This window comes from Rhipicephalus microplus, chromosome 3 (assembly GCF_043290135.1).
Source record: "Rhipicephalus microplus isolate Deutch F79 chromosome 3, USDA_Rmic, whole genome shotgun sequence".
In the NCBI taxonomy this organism is placed as follows: domain Eukaryota; kingdom Metazoa; phylum Arthropoda; class Arachnida; order Ixodida; family Ixodidae; genus Rhipicephalus; species Rhipicephalus microplus.
Window position 1 is genome coordinate 160,253,640 of NC_134702.1, and position 19,111 is coordinate 160,272,750.

Genomic DNA, 19,111 nt, shown 5'->3' on the forward strand with positions numbered 1-19,111 from the left:
CTTGTTTTCTGCATATTTATAGTGTATATCGAAGCAATTATCAGCCCATAAAGCGGTATACATCCTAACAAGGGAACAATTTTCTCGTGTCGTTTCTTGAGGTGCTTTTCATTTTCGGTTTATGCATAAACTACCAATCAAAATGATTTCAATGATACGAACGAAGTACACTGAGAAAAACCCGAAATAAAACACATTCACAGCACGTATACCAGGTTCCCTCAATGAAAGTCAATGGAGCGCGCCCTTTTCCAAATAACACACACGCCTCCACACGTACAACGCACGTTATTATGTATGCACAGAGACAGCAAACAGAGCACATGACGCCGAAGGGAGCGAGTACAAACACTTGTGACAAAACAAGCATGAAAAAAAAAGGAATAAAAAGCGCGCGGGCGTATATAGATACACGACACTGTCTTGGTCTAATTACCACTCGCGTACGGTTGGTGGGCAAACGACCTTCGGACGTCGAATCGCGATCAGCCGCCTCCGAGATGCAGTACGAGGCCAAGGACGCCGCTTTCTTGACTTTCTTTTTCTCCTGTTGTATTTTATTTTCGTAGTTTCTTTCGCCGTACTCTGCGTTCAGCATAATCCCCCAACCGTTGACCGACCAACCGGTCCCGTTGCGTAGTTAATTCTAACGACGCAAAGGGTCACCCTTTGAAAAGAGGTTGTACGGCATGGCATGCATGTACTACATGCGCACGTGGTGAACGTGCAGAGGGTGCGCGCGCGTGCGTGCGTAGAATGTCGTGAGCATACACATTTACGAGACAGCAGCGAGACCTGAACACAGTCTTGTCGGCTCGAACACGGGTCATAAAAAAAGCCACTATGTGAAAGCCGGCGCCATCATGACGCACTCGAGCGCCAGGTATGCATTTATATTATGGGGCTCAATCCGTAAAACGTACGCCCGATGTGTTTCTTTTTTTACTGTTGTGTGAGTATATCTCTTTGCGAGAAGACGTCCTGCTAGACGTGACCATGGCTCGTCGACCTCTGCTGAATTTTGTGGACCAAACGGATCTGGCTATAAGAGCGCGCAGGGTCCTACAATAACGGGGCCACATTTAATCCCCCCCCCCAAGAAAAAAAAACAGAAACAAGCCCTGTTCTTGATCCAAACTATGAAAATCAACTGATGTTATTTATTCGACATGAGTTGTCTTCAGTGTTGCCATTATCGTTAAAAAACACGCAGCAATTAAAATGGGCGCTGAAGTAATACGTAAAGGTCCGAATGAGCGAAATCAAAGCTTATTTGTCGCCTACTCCCTCCCCTCTAATTAGTTAGAGGTGGCGACATTTTTACCGTTTCCATCCATCGACCGCCTACGTCTTTGCGCTCTCACGGTCGTCGTTTTTAAATCAGTATATGCCGGAATTCGCGTACGAGCACATGAGTGTATGACGAACGCTATTCGAAGGTTATGGAAAGGACAACGTGACTTCCCCGGAGCGTACGTGATGAAATCTTTTTCCTCGGTCACGTGTCGCACCCACCCAAATACAGCTATCCCGTAGTGCGTGAGTGTGCGCCACAGGTGAGTCAGAGTTTTGGCACATTAGAAATGGTTACGCGAGAACATGCGTGAACTCGTCTCGCAGAGCTCGTCTCGATAGGAGGCCGTGTCATCGTTGTCAATGGGTGACATATGCCGATGTAAGCAAATAATAAAAATCACGGCTTGAGCCGGGGTCGAACCCACGTGTTATAGTAGTCAAGGATTTTACCCCAAGAGCCATGCCAATGCTTGAAACTTTTTTTTGGAATAAAACTCTGTACAAGCATTAGCTCAGTATATACAGCGCCAATAGCGGTAGAAGACGGTTGCCTACCCGATTTTATATCAATGCAACCAACATTAAATATATGAACCTCTGATTATGCAAGTTATAGGGAATTGTGGCACACTTGTCTGTACAGGTCATATCACGGCGCAGAAATGTGCACGTCAAGGCGCTAAAACTGACCTCTCTGCTCTATCGTGAGTGCCAACATAACGTCAGATGTCGGACCCTTTACACACCAATGTACACTGTATGTCTGATAGGCCGATGATATTGACAGAATTACTCAATTTACACGAAGACGACGCTTTTAATTCTCATAACACTTAGATCAAAGCGAAAACTTAGCATAGGCTGTTGCACGCAGTTTGATTCGCCTGCTAATGAACCCTTAACAAGTCCCATTGCGTGGGACCTGCCGGGTTTTTATTTTTCGTATTCTGGTTTATTTCTGCCGAAGTCCCCACTTTTCTTTTTTCTCTCTATACCTTCGTAACTTATATACTTGCTGCATTGCTTCTATAAAATTACTTTCCTTTTATTTTTACTTTCCTCCCTGAAGAGTAGGCAGGCTTATGCTCTTCAGGTGGAAGTTGCCAGCTTGCCCTCTTCACATTACTATTATCTTCTGATGACTGTTAGATATATAACCGCTCAGCCACTGTAATGACAGGCAAACGGAGATGGAAGGGTGGCATACTATTATAATATTGGCTCACTCACGAGCTTGACGCGGAAGCTCATAGCTAGCGATGAATATTGCCCACTGGATGGCCAGTCAGTGACCCGACAAACGCGAAATCCGCCGTACGCCGGCTCTCAGGTTCGAGTCTTCTCTCGACTCCAGGCCGCACTCACTCGACGCCCATTTTTTCATCAAAGTGACACCGTCAGTGCCTACACATACTGAGGTTCCTCCCACTTCCTTTACGCAACTACTTCCCTCTCTGTCTTTTTTGTGGCCGCAGCAATGCCGAATGATTAGGGTTGCAGAAACACGTAAGCTCTGCCGCCTGCGTCATGCAGTGGTCAATTACTTGACCGCTGTGCCATGACTGGTTTCTTGCCGCGACCGATATCTGTTTCCGACCAATCTCTGGAAATTCGGAAGACAGTCACGTGACCAGACAGGGCGGTCAGCTGAAATCTCGAGACAACCTCGGATGTCGGAAGGCTCCATCTGCCAAACGAAGATGTCCGTGCAGCTGTACGTCACGGTGTATCTACGGTGCTCGTCGGCTAAGCCGAAGGTGTCCGGTTAAACCACGGTCGCATTTCGAGTGAGTTGAAATGCGGCGCATACAGTGCGTTGTCAGTAAGCGCTAATGAGCACCAGACGGCCAAAATTTCCGGAGCCCCCCACAACGGCGTGCATCGTATATATAGTCATATCGTAGCTTTGACACCTGAGACCCCCAGATATTCTCATTACCATGTAAAGCGTTCTTCCACTATATAAGGAACAACAGCGAAAGAGGTACTGCTGAGGGTTCCAAGTTGAAGATGTCGCTGGGTGTCCGAGGTTCGTGCTGTTGGCCTTGATATGTTAGCCATATATTGCGGGAAATACCCCCAGCTTCTGCAGCTGAACGACGCTCTGGAAGCTGAAGGACACGACGATCAGTGCAGTCTGTCACGTTCAGTGATATCGCTAATGAGGCACCGAAAGCGGAGCCGCAAGTTAGACCTGTCGTGCGGACGTGACTGCCGTGGTGCTGTCTGTATACATGGTCTTTAGTAGAACTTATCTGAGAGATGACGGCATCCACATTTCTTTACCGAGGCCACAGGAAACTGTTGAAGTGAATACAAATGAGAACGTCGACTAGTAAAGCCTCATGGGCGATAGTTGAGCCAGAAAATACAAAGTGCCGGCATTTACGCAGAACGCGTAAGGTACATTCGCATGACATGCCCATGTTCTCTGTATTGTATTGCCGGTTTTGGGGGATGTATCCCTCTATGCGCGCACGTTTGGAGAGGCTGGTATGGATCATGTATCCTTACCACGATACACAGCATCGCACCGCTGCAAGTCCTCTAAGGAAAGATGCACCAAAAACACGCCAAGCGTTGTGAATGCTGGCTCCGGCACGATGCGAGAACGGCGATAACACCAACGCAAACAAAAAGGAGGCAGCTTAGCCTCGCATCTCGCTTGATACGAAGGTAATCCTTCTGTGTGTTTTAATATTTTTTTCAACCTTCATACTTCTATTCAGGCAGCAGATTGCACAAATTACACACGCCTCGTATAGGCCTCGCAGTGTCACGTGCTACTTTGACGTACGCAGGGCCATTTCATCACCTCCACCATGTTGGGACGCACGCCCGTGAAATGAAGGTTGAGCGGGGTTCAGTCTGGCAGTTCACCTTTCAATGGCGCGCGTAGCACTGTAAATCTTGGCAGAAGAGATTATGAGCGCCTAGTGCATGCATTCCTCTACACTTGTTGAAATTTTCAAGCCTTTGTAAGGGTCCTTCAAGGTGTTCACAGAGAAAAGAAATATTGAGCCTGTGTGGTTAAAGCAAGTTAATAAGAGGTGAAAAAGACCCTTATGGTCTATTGCGCTCTGGCTTTTTTGCACCTGTGTAACACTTCTCAGTAATGCCGAAAAGAAGCATGTTTATTCGACGGTGTACACTTTACTCACCATGGAGGACTAGAAATCGAGAGACCTTATTCTGCGAACCCTACGAGGGAAAAAATGCATGACTATGCTGAACCATTACGTCTTCGTACCATCATGTCGTAAACAGAGATCGCACACGTATTTCTTGAAAATTTTCAATTTTGTCGAAGTTTACTCTGCCTATATTTGCGATTTTGGGAGCCTAAAACAGTTTTTTGCCCGCCTCTTTTCTTGGCGCCTAAAACCCAGTTTTTTAGTGCCTATAAAGTCAGCCTGCAGTGTACTCCTTACACGATGAGCGGTGCGTTCAGATAACCTGTCCCGTGACCCTCCACTCTCTCGTGCACTCTTCACAACACAAGAAGCGGCCTCGCGATGGCGTATTCCTGTTGGCCGGCCCAAGTCGTAACTCCCAGCCGGTCCGACCGCCCTTGTTTTCTCATAGTCTCCAGCACCCCCTCCCCCTTCTCTTTTCGTCATAAAACAACGGATGTAAAAGAAGGGTTCACTGTTAAAGGGGACATTCGCGTGCAAAGCACTCTCTTGCTCTCTTGTTTCGGTCTCTTGCAAAATTTATTGGCAGATTTTCGTATGAACGTACTCGTCTTCACAGTTATAATACATTGAGAGTAGATCAGTACCGTGTGCGATTTATATTTGCGCATTCACCAGCAGTCAGGCGGCCAGCTCCAAACACGCAGGGTTCCCTTTACCACTGGGTCGCTATGTACCAGTGCAATCTAGGGACTACGACATGTGCATTTCTTGTGCGCGGGCTGAGAGCAAATGACTATGATCAAAATGTTCATTTATAAGAAAATGTTATCGCACGGCTGAGCTATTGTGACCTCATCTGATCCGTGTAACTTGATTCAGAAGTGCCCTCTACCCTTACGCGTGCGAGTTGACGATCTGTGACCCCGCATCATTTCCTTGGACGCTTACCCGGCAGGATAGCTGTCACTGACGACATAATTATGAGCGCACATACTCGTCATTTCAATGAGTGGCCTGATACACGCGAAAGTTAGCTCTCCGATGTACACTCCGTGCTGCACTTTCGCGTTTCTTCTGCGCCTACGGTGATAGCTGAGTTCAGGGCATTGATACCTAAACCCGCGAGAAATACTTGTATAGTTATACAGTGGTGCGACACGAGCATTTACCCGTAAAGTTGTAGGTCGCAGGCTTCCCGCATCCGCCAGCTTGTCAGCGCTTTCAATGAAGCGAGGGAGCCCGGCCACGCTCTGTGGCCTAATGTCGACAGCTCATCGAGATTAAACGACAAGTCTTATTCAACAGAATACGACACCAAACACGAGCTTCGGTGTTCTCTGTCAAAAGGCTTCGACTGATTTCTTCTCGGCCCTGCGAACAGTGGCTTTGCCAACTACCACACCAACCCACTCATGGCCGCAAGTAGAAGCAGAGGCACAACAGACGCGCAACAGCACCAAAAGAAAAAAATCTGCTGTGGTAACTTTAGAGGCGACGACGACGTTTGAACACGGTGACTAGCGGGCACGTTCCTTTAGATTTCGCACGCACCATCACGATTACACGTTCATCGTGGGGAAAAGGAAGCTTTCCTCTACGTGTTGCAACGCCATGAGGTTTGCCCACTACAAGCGCGCGTCGTACTAACAACGCACTCGAACGATTGAAACGGTTAAAGACACGCACGTTAGCGGCCTCCGCTTAGCTGCAGGCTCACTCTGTCTACGACACGCGGGGCAGCACAAAAGAATTCGCGACAAACACAACACGGCTATCGACTTGCAAGCGAGCGCGCACACACGCGGCCCTACACGTACCCCGCAGAGGGGTTGCAACACAGCGACACAAATGCAATGAGCACTGCAGTGCAACAAAGCGATGTCCTCGACAGCGTGCGATGCACGCTCGTGGATATGCGCGTAGACGTAAACACAAGCGCGACTAAGCACGAGAGACAGGATGGCGTCGGAAAAAAAAAAGAAGTAAAACTGACAACGCCGGGGGCGGTGCACAGCTTTCGGGACAACGCGATGCGGTTTGCTTGTGCAAGCAAACTGTCGAGTGAAAGCTACACGAGAAGTCGAAGGCGTTGTTGTTGTTGTTGCCGCTACTAATGTCATCGTCATTGTTTGTCGTAGCTCCAGTCTGACGTGACGCGAATGCAGGAAAACGTAAAAGAAAGAGCCTGGATTCTTCGACGAGAGACCAACAGCCCCAGGCGTGCAATCGCGAAAGGTCAGCCGCACTGAGAAGCGATTCAGTGCACTCACGGGTCACAGCGGATCGTGTTGCACGTGGATCCACAATGCTGCGATGTATAGTTATGACGGCACCCATGTCCCTAGGAGAGACACCCCTCGTCTAGCCACTTCAAGCTCGGCCGTACTTCGCGTGCTTTAGAATGGTACATGTGCGACTGGGTATAGCCACTAGTTCCAGGGGCACAGGCGAGGTAGCTCCCACGGCAGGTGGCTGTAAATACGGCACGTGGATAGCTCTTTCCCTTTACATCCCCTATGCCCACACAGCTTCCGAAACTTCTGTCTTTAATTTGAGGCACGTCTGCTGACTAGCCCCCACTGCCGAGAAGAGGGGTCCACCCCAAACCCCTTTACGCAAAAACAATCAGGGCTATACGGCACTGCCCACTGCAACACAGCACATTTCATGAGATTTGCTTCATCACCGACGAGCATGGTTCAGTAACTGTCATTGCATTTTGATGAGGCTCCCGTGTGCGACATGCAGATTAGCATACAAAGCCGTTAATTCAGAGATCATAAGAAATTGGGAAGATCACAAAGTGCGGCCGTAACGAATGTCGACTTCGCTATGCCAATTCGGAACAAGAGAACCACTTAAAAATTATACCCTTGAAGATGGCACAGAATCACTCAAGAGGCTTATATTATAATAGAAAACTTTGGTTTCCGCTCTTTGTTTCCCCTTTTCAACTTAGTACGGGAAGTTGCAGTTTTTTCACTATTACAAATAATGGTGGTAAACAATGCAAATGACACAGCTCTCTCTTTCTGATTATGACAGGGAGAACAAGGAGAATCGTGAACGACGTACTCTTCTACAAACGTCAGTATTCAATGTTAATTGTGACCAATGAGACCACAATTACAATAGCACCGCGGCCTACCTTGAGTGCATGAAGCTTCAATGCTATCATACATCGCACAATAGGCGTAATACTTTGTGCTACGGACAGCTATTTCGATGTCCGCGAATTCATCTAGCGCTTCCACGCAGCAATTTCCATTCGACATGTTCCTTCCCACTTACATTTCGAGACCCGGTTTAGAGCTGGTATATATCTACGTGCCTTGCATTTTGTGGAAGATACATTCCACCCACACACATAGAATACGAGCAACGGAGCTAACAATTGTGCATTCATTGTACAACGTTGCGATTCGGCGACTCCCTGCGCAACGCGACAGGTAAGCGCAATTTCGAGGTATTTCCTCCTTTCAGGTTAGTTTTCCGCCTTGGTCTCCAAAAAGCCATTTCGAGCACGCCATCACAATCGCGAATGGTTTTTCTTCACGCGGTATAATAGTCCCGTCCCGGTGGCGTATTCAGCTTCCACCACACCCCTGTAATAATCCATCGCTCGAACGGGGAAACTGCGGCCACGCTTCCGTCTTTCAGAGCCACGACAAAAATTACACTGCACGCATGCCGTCAACGGTAAATGGCTGTCAAGCGTTCATACTTTTTTCTCTTCCGTGTCTCGAAGTTATTTATATTATCTGAAAAGAAACCAAGCAAATAAAGGGAGAAAAGGAGTCTGCCACTCGAAGACTAACAATTGGTTACGAAAGGCACTTCTGTACGCGGCACGCGGACGTTGGCATAAAGAAAGCTAATCCTCAAAATAGGAGCGAGTTCAGAATGTATTCCAAGACCAGATGTCCAGCACAAGTTGGCCGCATGCCTCCCGCAGTCCTCGCCGTCTGCTACCCTTTTACGCGTGCCAGACGAGCGGTCGTTTAAAAACTGCACCGTGCGTTGTGCAGAGACCGGTCGTGGCATGCGTTCAGTGTTGTAGCATATAAAGTAGGCACAGCCTTAAGGGGAGGGCTCGGGGAAATTACGCGGGAACGCATTGTCTTTTACTCTCTCCTACGTACGGCGGAGCCTGATGCCTGGCAGTGCCGGCTTTCATTTATTTATGTATATCTCTCTTCAACACTCGGAGAGGGTATACGAGACGCGCACGTGTGCTAAATTTGTACGCCGCTGCAGAGCCACTGAACGAGGACCGCGTTCCGACTCGTATACGTTGCCTGTCATGCCTCTACTTTTATTGCTCTGTGTTATACTTTTTTGTTTTTACTGTCGGAAAATTCTCATGGTATTCACGTATTGATGGTTTGCCTGCCCAAGTATAGGGCATTCAGTTTAGGCGGGTTTTTCATCATTAGGCGGAATGTTACAGGTCACCATATTACGTACACTGCACACTTGAGGCCAACAAAAAAATAACAGCTAGAAAAGTGGCTGTTCAAACGCGGTCACTGTCTGTCATAAACCCTAGTCTTTTTTTAACATGCAAAACTGTGCACTCGTAAGCGAGTTCTACAGCAAGGAAATCACGTCACGTTTACGTGTGTTTTCCATTCTTTTTCCTGTTGTTTGGTTGGTTGGTTGATTTGTTGATTAGTAAATATTATTGATGGTCCTGCCAAACGTGAGTAGTGCGCTGCAAGCCAACCAAATGCAGTGGTTTTCTCGTCTGCGAGAACTCTTTATTATTATTACTATTATTAAGGTCATGGATGACTTATCGAACACTAAGTTTGACCATCGGGGACGCGGGATGAAAAAATCGTCATTGCTTTATGACGTCACAGATCCCCAAAGTTTGTGACGCCATGATGATGTCACAGTGACATCTCGTGACACCATCACGGGGCGCGACATCACGTGCTGACGTTATCACATGGCACCATAGCGTGGTCAAAGATGGTTGGTCTGATCACGGAATCACCATTTATAAGTTTAAAGGACACGTCGCACAATCGCGTTTCATACCACTGATGCTCATTGGTGACTTCTAAGCGCTCATCACAGAATATTTGCGAAGCTCCTCACAGTTGGAGCTTGACCCATAGCGCAGAGCACCCGTTTGTGTTTACAAGCGGAGGTAAACGATGGGCAGTGATGATTTAACGTTTTGCACTGTGAAGCCGCAGTATGCCCAACACAGCAACTGTTTAAAAAAAAAATGCCCGTAGCTTCCCTCGGGGGAACACTGAGGAGGATGCGGAAGCGGTTCCGCCAACAGTTTGGCCGGCGCTGGTCGAAGGGACGTCGATCATTCTGTTTGTGGATTCGTTGGCATTCATTTCACGGCAACTTCGGACGTCGACGCGCCGTACAAACCAACGGACGAGCGGCAACTGAGCGAGCGAGCGCCGACCTTGAGTATATATACAGCGCGACGGCGCATGCGCTGTCAGCTGTCGAATGTTCTCGAAGGAGAAGCGCGTGCGCGGCACAGATGGCGACGGTGCGACGGCGCATGCGCTGTCAGCTGTCGAATGTTCTCGAAGGAGAAGCGCGCGCGGCACAGATGGTGGGCGACGGCGCGACGGCGCATGCGCGCGCGTCAGCTGTCGAATGTTCGAGAAGCGGTGCGGACGGCGCGGACGGCGCACTACAAGGCGCGAGTATAAGATGCTTCCGCATCTAAAAAATTATTCTATCGTGGGACGCAACAAACACTAGTATGGTACGAGCGTCCATACAACAATCACAATAACAAACTAACCACGAAGAACAACATGTGTTTAGAAAAAGTGGGTAACGATTTAGGGTACTACAGGTACTCTACTATGGGAGAGCTTAAAGCCGTCCCGTTCTACGACACTGATTAAGTTGGACGGCTTCCGATTTTGTGCACCAGAGAGACACTAGACACGTATGGTGAAGTAATTTTTAACTTATCATGCCCATCCACCTTGAGCGCTTTCTTAACGCCTCCTCGTATAACCGTAGGTGTTGCCCAAGGTTCCCTTTCAAATTATTTGTCAAAGCATGCATCCTCTATCAATGCACAAAGTCAACATGCTTATAGTGTGGTACCTATTTTTTTGGAAGCATATGTCCTTTAGCCAACTTATGATAGCAACTCAACCGGCCTGAGAGAAGCTGTGACTGTTCTCGGACCATGTTGCTGTCTATATTACTTGGATAGTGCTCCAGTTACTAGATTTCTTTTTTTTTTCAATTGTGACATTCTCTTCTTCTCTTTCAATGTTTGACATCTCATTATTTCCTTCCTAAGTACAGGATAGAAAACCGAAGTCTTCCTCCGGTAATCTTCCCTGTCTTTTATTTATTTTCTCTCTCTATGGTAGCAACTTAGCTCGCTGTGAGACAACACGCCCTTCTAGTAGCAGGATCAAGAGTCTTTTGAGTGTTTTAGATGCCGAGCATCTAATACTCGAGGCTTGTAGTGCGGCACCGTCCGCAAGCTTCCTCCTCCTTCTTCCACCATCTGTGCATCCCTTCCTCCTCTACACACCGCGCGCACTTCACTCCTCCAGCATCTGTGCACCCTTCCTCCTCTACACACCGCGTTCGACATCTACAATTCTCCTGATTCTCCAGTGGACGCGCATGCGCCGTCGCGCTTCGAGAACATTCAACAGCTGACAGTGCATGCGCCGTCGCGCTGTATATATACTCAAGGTCGGCACTCGCTCGCTCAGTTGCCGCTCGTCGGTTGGTTTGTACGGCGCGTCGACGTCCAAGGTCGCGGTGAAATGAATTCCAACGAATCCACAAACACAATGATCGACGTCCCTTCGACCAGCGCCGCCCTTTCGCATACGTGTGTACGTGTTCACTCATTTAACACCCCCTCCTACAACCACGTTAACTAATTTAGCCATCGACCCAAGTAAGTCGCAATTTAACACCCCATTTCACAACCACGTTAACCAATTTAGCCATCGACCCAAGTAAGTCGCACTTTAACACCCCGTTAACCAATTATATGCTCCGCATCCTCCTCAGTGTTCCCCCGAGGGAAGCTGCGGGCAATTTTTTTAAGAAATCTATAGTGCGAAAGTAACCTCGAATTCACCGGCAGGCCCAACCCTAGAAAAGCTGGCGCCCGTGTCGGTGTGACGTGCAAGACAGCATATGAGCGGTGGCGGCGTCTGCATCGGGAGCGTCGACGCGTTCTGACAACACTATTTTACAATTCCACCTGCACTGTGATTCTTATTGAGGGGGAACGTTTTCCCGCTGTAGCTGTTCTCTTGACATTTCTTGAAAGCAGTGGCATGACGTCTCCCTTTAGACAAGTTTGGTTGAACGTCGTCTGCCACAGCGCTGCGGACGCTGCTACCATTAGAAACTGTTGGCGAATTTTGTGCGCAGAGCTACTGTGGGTCGGCAGCGTCTCAGAAGGCCCTATTACACGCGCATCCCACGACCATCTAAAGAAGGGTTTGACTTCAAAATCTGGGAAAGCATGAACTTCGCTTACGCGTACTGCCGTTTCTGTCAGCATTAACTTTATATTGTCCGGAATATTGGTTTTATAACACTGCCCCGAAACTGAACGAAGCTGGCACACAGAGTCTTATATTGCTACAGTTGTTTAGTAGTGCAGGTACAACGCACTGATCTACGTCAGCTAAGTCCTTGCTTTACGAGCTTGGGCGATGGTCAAGTTCCAAGCAAACAGGAAAAGCCTTGAAAGCTGACATAAACTCAATGTGAAATAGACCCTTTCGAATATTCTGTCTGGCAACATGGCTATTTCGCCATATCTTGTTCACTCATGCGAGCTGGTTATAGTGAACTAGAATCATATACTAGCTGGTGAACTGTGTGTCCCTGCGACACCGATGAGCGTTTCCTGCAGCGCACACGGACACCGCTTGCATTCCTGCAGGACGTATATCGCGTTTGGACGGTAACGCCAATGAGCGTCCCATGGGTGAACAAGACACGGCGGAAAAAAATAGTTTTCGGTTTTGTTCGATAGGTGACGCTTAGTTTTGAAAAGGGTGTCCAGAGCACAGCACAACACTGTAGGGTGAAAGGCAGCTCTGTCCTGCTCGGATCGGAAGACCCAAGAGGCCCTCGTGAGACGAGCGAGAACAGCGGCTCGTGCCAATGGGATCCCAGACTAAGCAACCCACTCACCGACATTCTTTCCTCGGTCGCAACTAAATCTTTTATTCTCTCCCTCTCTATTCGGTAAAACAGAGAAAGTTCTTGAATATTTGTCACACAGGAAGGCTGGTGGCGATTAGCGCGTTAGCAAGATAGAGAACCGGTCTATTCTGAAGTAGCGTTTTTCATAAATATCAGTATTTTGTCAGTTTTCGATAATTTGACTGTTTGGTTCGAATAACTCTTTATTCATTTAGATTCGAAAGGCACTGTCCCTCATTGAAATATTGAACCACCAGAAAATTTTTAAACGGTATTGAAATCGGCGCAAACAATTCCATGCTAATATAAATGTTTGCGAAAGTTGATGCACAAATAGGCGAAATGGTTTCACTGGCCTCACAACCCCCCTCGCTCCGTAACAACCACCCTGCTAACTACACTTTGAATATTGTTGCAATATGTTGTAGGCCCATGTGCTCAGATTTGCGTGCACGTTAAAGAGCCGAAGGCGGTCGAAATTTCCGGAAAACAAGAAAAGAAGAAAAAGAATGAAGAAGAATACAACAAATACATGAAAAATGAAACGCAGAAACGAAACGGCAGACAAACAAGAACAAACTAAAAGTTCGTTTGTATGATCTACGCACAGTTTTACGTCTTTCTAATGATGTAATAGGCTAAACCGTTCACGGGAAAGATACGGTTTACCGATTATCTACCCCTTTCGAGCTTTACGCACTTATCTTCCCTCATTCCTTGGATGTGTCGTGACTATATTTTTAACGTACAGTTGTTCGTTTTTTTTTCTGGCTCTAGCAAACGCCAGCAACTGTACTGTTCAAACGGGAAAATATTCGAAAAATATTCGATTTGCCCACGGTTTTGATTACTCGAGTTCGCACACCTCTAACATATATAATTGAGATAAATAACCACACGAATTGAATAAAATGCATACTAGAAGTAATGGTTTGTTGTGCATTAGGCTTTTATTGTTTGAGTGGAAAAGTTTTAATTATGGTACTGGCTCCTAGAGCTTCAGTAAATTTAAACTTTAAGATAACAAAATTGCTAAATTGTGAAGAAACTGTAAAGAAAATGGCGAAAGCTACAGAGACAGTGAGTATGAAGGAGTTCAGCTTACACCAACTCCGATGAAGAAATAAAAACAATGGCACTAAGTGAAGAAGTGTCTCAACAAAATAAAAAGAAAACTCAGAAGACTGATGATAAAAAAAGCAGGATAAATCAACCGATTTCAAGCGTTTCATGCCTCAAGAACTCTTTCAAAATTTTAATGCCTGGTGCCCTACTGTAAACTTCTATTCTTGACTGCAACAAATGTGGCAGTTGTAAAATTCTTACAAAATGAACAGACATTAAAGCAAGTTTTTCCCCAAGTATTATCAAATTACTTCCCGAAAATATCATTTTGGTTGTGTTCACCATGCAGACAATGTGGAAAACAAACTCCGCCGATTGAACCATCTGTCTTTTACATTTGTAGGAGTCATGCCAGCTAGTTTTAGTGGGTGCTATCTGCTTATGTAAACAGCTGTGAATGCACGTGAGCATAAACGTGAATTCAGGTAAGGCTGATAGTAACACTGTAGATGCGATACTAAATACTATAGCTTTTGCCCGTTCCTGCCCAAGAAGCTTTCCGAGAATCCTGGAGAAGTTCTCAAAACTTCTTCACCACTAAAGTGAAGTCAAAAAATGCCCATACTTTCTACATAACCCACGTAGACTTTTTGCGTCACGCATGATCAGGGAATGAAGTTATTGTGTTCCGATAACGCAGATAGTATACTGTCATTGCAAAGGAGTGGAAAGTTCACTGTTTCCAACGAAATCATTGTGCCTGGATGAAGGTTCCCCACCGTAATTGAATTTACAAGAATTTCACGCTTTATAATAAAAGCTGCAACCCAAAGAGACGTGGTGCAGTGGCAGTCCGGAACAATTAGTCCTCTAAATTTCACATGACTTTGAGCGAGTCACTACATTATCTTCACTCGTTCAAGTGGTAAGTTAGCGGAGGACAGGATAGCCTTCCAGAACCCGCCATACCTTCGTCTTTAGAATCAATTATCCACACGCTTTGAATCAATATGCGCACTTTACGATGGGAGAGCGATGAGCTGTCCCGAACGTAAACAAAACCAGCTGACTACCTTACTGCAACGCTTGCTGTTTAGAAGGAGTGGTTAACAATTTTGAGTACTTGGTACTCTACTATGGGAGAGAATAAAGCCGCCCGGCTCACATTTACCATCGGTATTGGATTCATTTAACACTTACCGTGCTTCAAACGCTCACCGAAAGATTTTGTCGCCTCATTTTGCAGAACCGTGATCGTTACTCAAAGTGTTCTCTCCACGAGTTTGCGAAAACACAACTTTTGTACCAATCCACAAATACGCGGAAACGTTTATAGGGGCAGTCGCCCTTGGCACACGCATCCTTTAGTCAGGTTTTTCTAGTCAGTGAAGTCGCACCTAAACAGCATCGACGAAACAACCAGCAAACGCGTTGCGGAATTTTTCAGAATGACACGACGTTGATACAACTGTGCTATAATGAAACGTTATACCTGCCTAGGCAGGACTTTTTAGATGCGGAAGCGTCTTATACTCGCGCCTTGTAGTGCGCCGTCCGCGCCGTCCGCACCGCTTCTCGAACATTCGACAGCTGACGCGCGCGCATGCGCCGTTGCGCCGTCGCCCACCATCTGTGCCGCGCGCGCTTCTCCTTCGAGAACATTCGACAGCTGACAGCGCATGCGCCGTCGCCATTTGTGCCGCGCGCGCGCTTCTCCTTCGAGAACATTCGACAGCTGACAGCGCATGCGCCGTCGCGCTGTATATATACTCAAGGTCGGCGCTCGCTCGCTCAGTTGCCGCTCGTCGGTTGGTTTGTACGGCGCGTCGACGTCCAAGGTCGCGGTGAAATGAATTCCAACGAATCCACAAACACAATGATCGACGTCCCTTCGACCAGCGCCGTCCTTTCGCATACGTGTGTACGTGTTCACTCATTTACCACCCCCTCCTACAACCACGTTAACCAATTTAGCCATCGACCCAAGTAAGTCGCAATTTAACACCCCATTTCACAACCACGTTAACCAATGGAGCCATCGACCCAAGTAAGTCGCACTTTAACACCACGTTAACCAATTATATGCTCCGCATCCTCCTCAGTGTTCCCCCGAGGGAAGCTGCGGGCAATTTTTTGCCATTACGAAAAACAAGCAGGATTTCAGAACTGAAGCTCCTTACGATTGCACGATGGCCATCTGGCTTCAGTACGTTCGGGCGCCGTGCACAGTCAAAGTGCAAGCGCCAAATATCTGTGCTCAAAACTGTGTGCCGAGCGCGCATCTGATTTAAAAACAGACCATCCGTCCATGTTTGCGTGCGCCCATGCGTACGTCCATCTGTCCCTCCTTCATATAGCTCGGTGACTTTAACGAATACATTATGGTCCTTTTAGGACCTATAGGTTATCGCTCCATCATCAGCACTCGCTTCGTTGATATACAGGGATTCTTTCATTGGGCTTCGTGGTATGTGTGATTTAGGCTCCAACTATGCTCTAGGTATGCGAGACAAAAACATATTTCAACGTCTTCATCATTACTCAGAAAAGCTTACTTTGTGTGCTTGTATAACTGTCATGGAAACTGGTACTTTGAATAAACATACTGCGAGATAGATTTTTGTAAAAACAGTGTATTCGTATTGCGATATTATGTATTGTATGTGTGTCTATCAACTAAATTATCCGTACTTCATAATTATCAGTTATGTCTGTATTTAGGAGCTATGAAGCAAATCATTGTTATTGCTGTTGAAAGGGTGGCCAGAGCTTGCTCAAGCTGCGTGACAGCAGCTTTTTCTCCAGCCTCCACCATTTCACGTCGACATATCATATTTTCATTGGGGAAATGAAAGTTTGATTAATTGATTGATTGATTGATTGATTGATTGATTGATTGATTGTGATCTGCTCAGTGCTTAGTACCTCGCTGCTTCGGGAAACCGATCAGCATCGTATCCGGAGAGCCGCGTTGAAGTTAAAGGTTGCGGTAGTTAGCTGCGCTACCCGTAACGCGTCATTCGTATGTAGCAGGCCTGGCTAAACGCAGTGAAATAGCGCCGACGACGCTGTAGATTGTTCCAGAGTTCACGGTAGTCTTATTCCCACGGCGAAATCGGCGCTTGTTGCGCTGTCCATCACAGTGACCTCAGACAGTGCGTGGCCATTTCGCCTGTGTTTGGAATGCCAATATTTCGGCAGTGTGAATTATTCGCGCATATATCCTAACATTGTCATTAGAGGATGCTATAACAACTGTGAACACAAAAACAAAAACAGAAAAAGCAAAAGCGTAGCTCTCCTCATATCAGTATGTCACCTGATCCGTACGTAAGTGCTTCCTATCGGCAAAGTGAATGGTTCACTATGTTTATGTAGGTGCCGGGGTGTAATATAAAAGCAAAGGCAAAGTAAAGATTGGGGCTACAAATAATGCGGAAATTTCATTTCTGCGGGATCCTTGATCATAACATGACGTATCTGCGTGCGTAAAGCTATATGCACTAAGAAATAAATATTTTATCCATAATGGTATTCTGCTGTGGCACTAAGATTACCACAATATATTATACTGCTTCGCTTTTTTTTAAGTTCACTTGGACAGCTGGTTCTCTCCTTGATCAGGTGCATATTTTCCTGCAGTTACGACGATCACATGCTCACGCGGTTTATTAAAAGACCAGCGTGCAACATATGAGCGATATTAGCGAAAAAGTTGAGCGAAAAAAGAAAGATGCGGGCGTTAAATTACCCTCGAAGTAAACGCGTCAGATGTGATAGAGTAAACATACGCTCCCACTTCTGCTGCCTGTGGAGCCTCGTTGTTGTTCCTAGCTATTTACGTGTCGCACACTGGAATGATTGACCACTCCAAACCACGTCCTGACTTGTTCTACAACTGGTGTAGGATTTTTTTTTTCTAAATCCTGTGTTTCCTTCCAGGCTGCTCCACGATTCCAGTTCACGCGAGAAATGCCAGAAGCGCTGCCGATATTTGCTAAGGGACCGTTAGATTCGACTCTATATACATGACTCTGCTCTACGATTCCACACCTGCTGCTTACTGCTCATCGCAAAAATGAAACAGCGTTTAACAAAACAGACCTCAAGCTTGCCAGAACATTCTCACTTTTTTTCTGTGACGATCAAAGCAGGAAAACGGTAATTAAGCTTGGAGAGAACAACATTTGACTGTTTCGAAGTTCGGATAGGGAAAAGCACTGGAAGCGTAGTAGTATTTAAGCTTGGAGGGAACAATCGACTGTTCGAAATTTGAATAGGGAAAAGCACTGGAAGCGTAGTAGTGCTCCTGGAGTTTCAATTTTGAAAGGCTGTATATGAAACCACATTTTGCGAAGCAATGCCTTTATTTAAACAAGACTATATAAATTATAATATTTCGTAAGAGACAGAGTAATTCATTACATTATTTTAAAAAATGCACATGCTTGACATATCACGAAACCTTTCCAGGCAACATCGCTGGTTGGTTGCCGTTGAAGTCCGAGAAGAACCAGTGTTGCAACTCATTGTATAAAACGGTAAAGCATGCTCATAAGGGCTCACCAAAAGATAAATGGCAAACAAAAACGACTATTTTCTTCCAACTTTTTGGCGTTCTGTACTTTGTTTAGCGCCAGACACATCGGCACAGAAACGTCACTCACCCTTAATCCGAGAGCGCTGCGGGTAAAAATCCGAGTAAGCCGGCTGAAGAGCTAAGTAAACATCCAAGCCCGTGGGTAGTAAATCTCGCACCAACAACAAGTTGTTGCAACAAGCACACAGTCGTTACAACCTTCAATCGAGAAGTCAACGAGGGACACCAGAGGCAGCGTGAGCAGCGCGCAATGTAATCCGGAGAACGGAGGATGATGCTTTTCGGGTGACAGTGGTTCGCGTCTCGGAGTAAGCGCGGCGGCAACACGACGTGCACAGGCTACCGCGCCGCTTTGAAGCCACACAGCGAATGCCCGTTGGACCAGTCTCCAGCAGAGCGAGCAGCATCCTCGCCCTCTCACAATCTTTCCCAGCCACCTGCTGTAGTACAACACACACCTGTTCGACGAGGGAGACACTTCGAGGCAAGGAGGAGACTGGCCTGCGCGCGAGCGCGCGCGAAGCGCCGGCCGTTTTTTGCGCAGACTCAAGACGGAGTGTAGGTATGCCACGTTGGAGAGTCCTCCACTTTGCGTGAGAGAGAGTGTCGATGCGCCGAGAAGAGGCGCTGCAATCGGATGATCAGCAACGTTTAGATCTGAAAGCTGGTAGAGTAGTTGGGAATTTTCGTAGAAAAAAAAACAGTAGCGTACGCAAATAGGTACACCCGCTCTTCACACTCTCCACCCCTCTGCCACGTTCTTCGTTACGTTTCTAGAGTTATTTGATGTTGAATATTTAGGAGAGCTCGAAAGAACTCATAG

General features: G+C 46.8%; 1 protein-coding gene across 1 annotated transcript in view; it reads right to left on the minus strand.

Moving 5' to 3' along the window:
• LOC119169876 (uncharacterized) overlaps window positions 1-18,795 on the minus strand; it is a 154,139-nt gene extending 135,344 nt beyond the window's left edge. Inside the window, exon 1 of the mRNA XM_075890384.1 lies at window positions 18,356-18,795. The gene's annotated coding sequence lies outside the window, so the exon portion shown is untranslated. The remainder of the gene's footprint in view (window positions 1-18,355) is intronic.
• Between the last annotated feature and the right edge of the window lie 316 nt (window positions 18,796-19,111).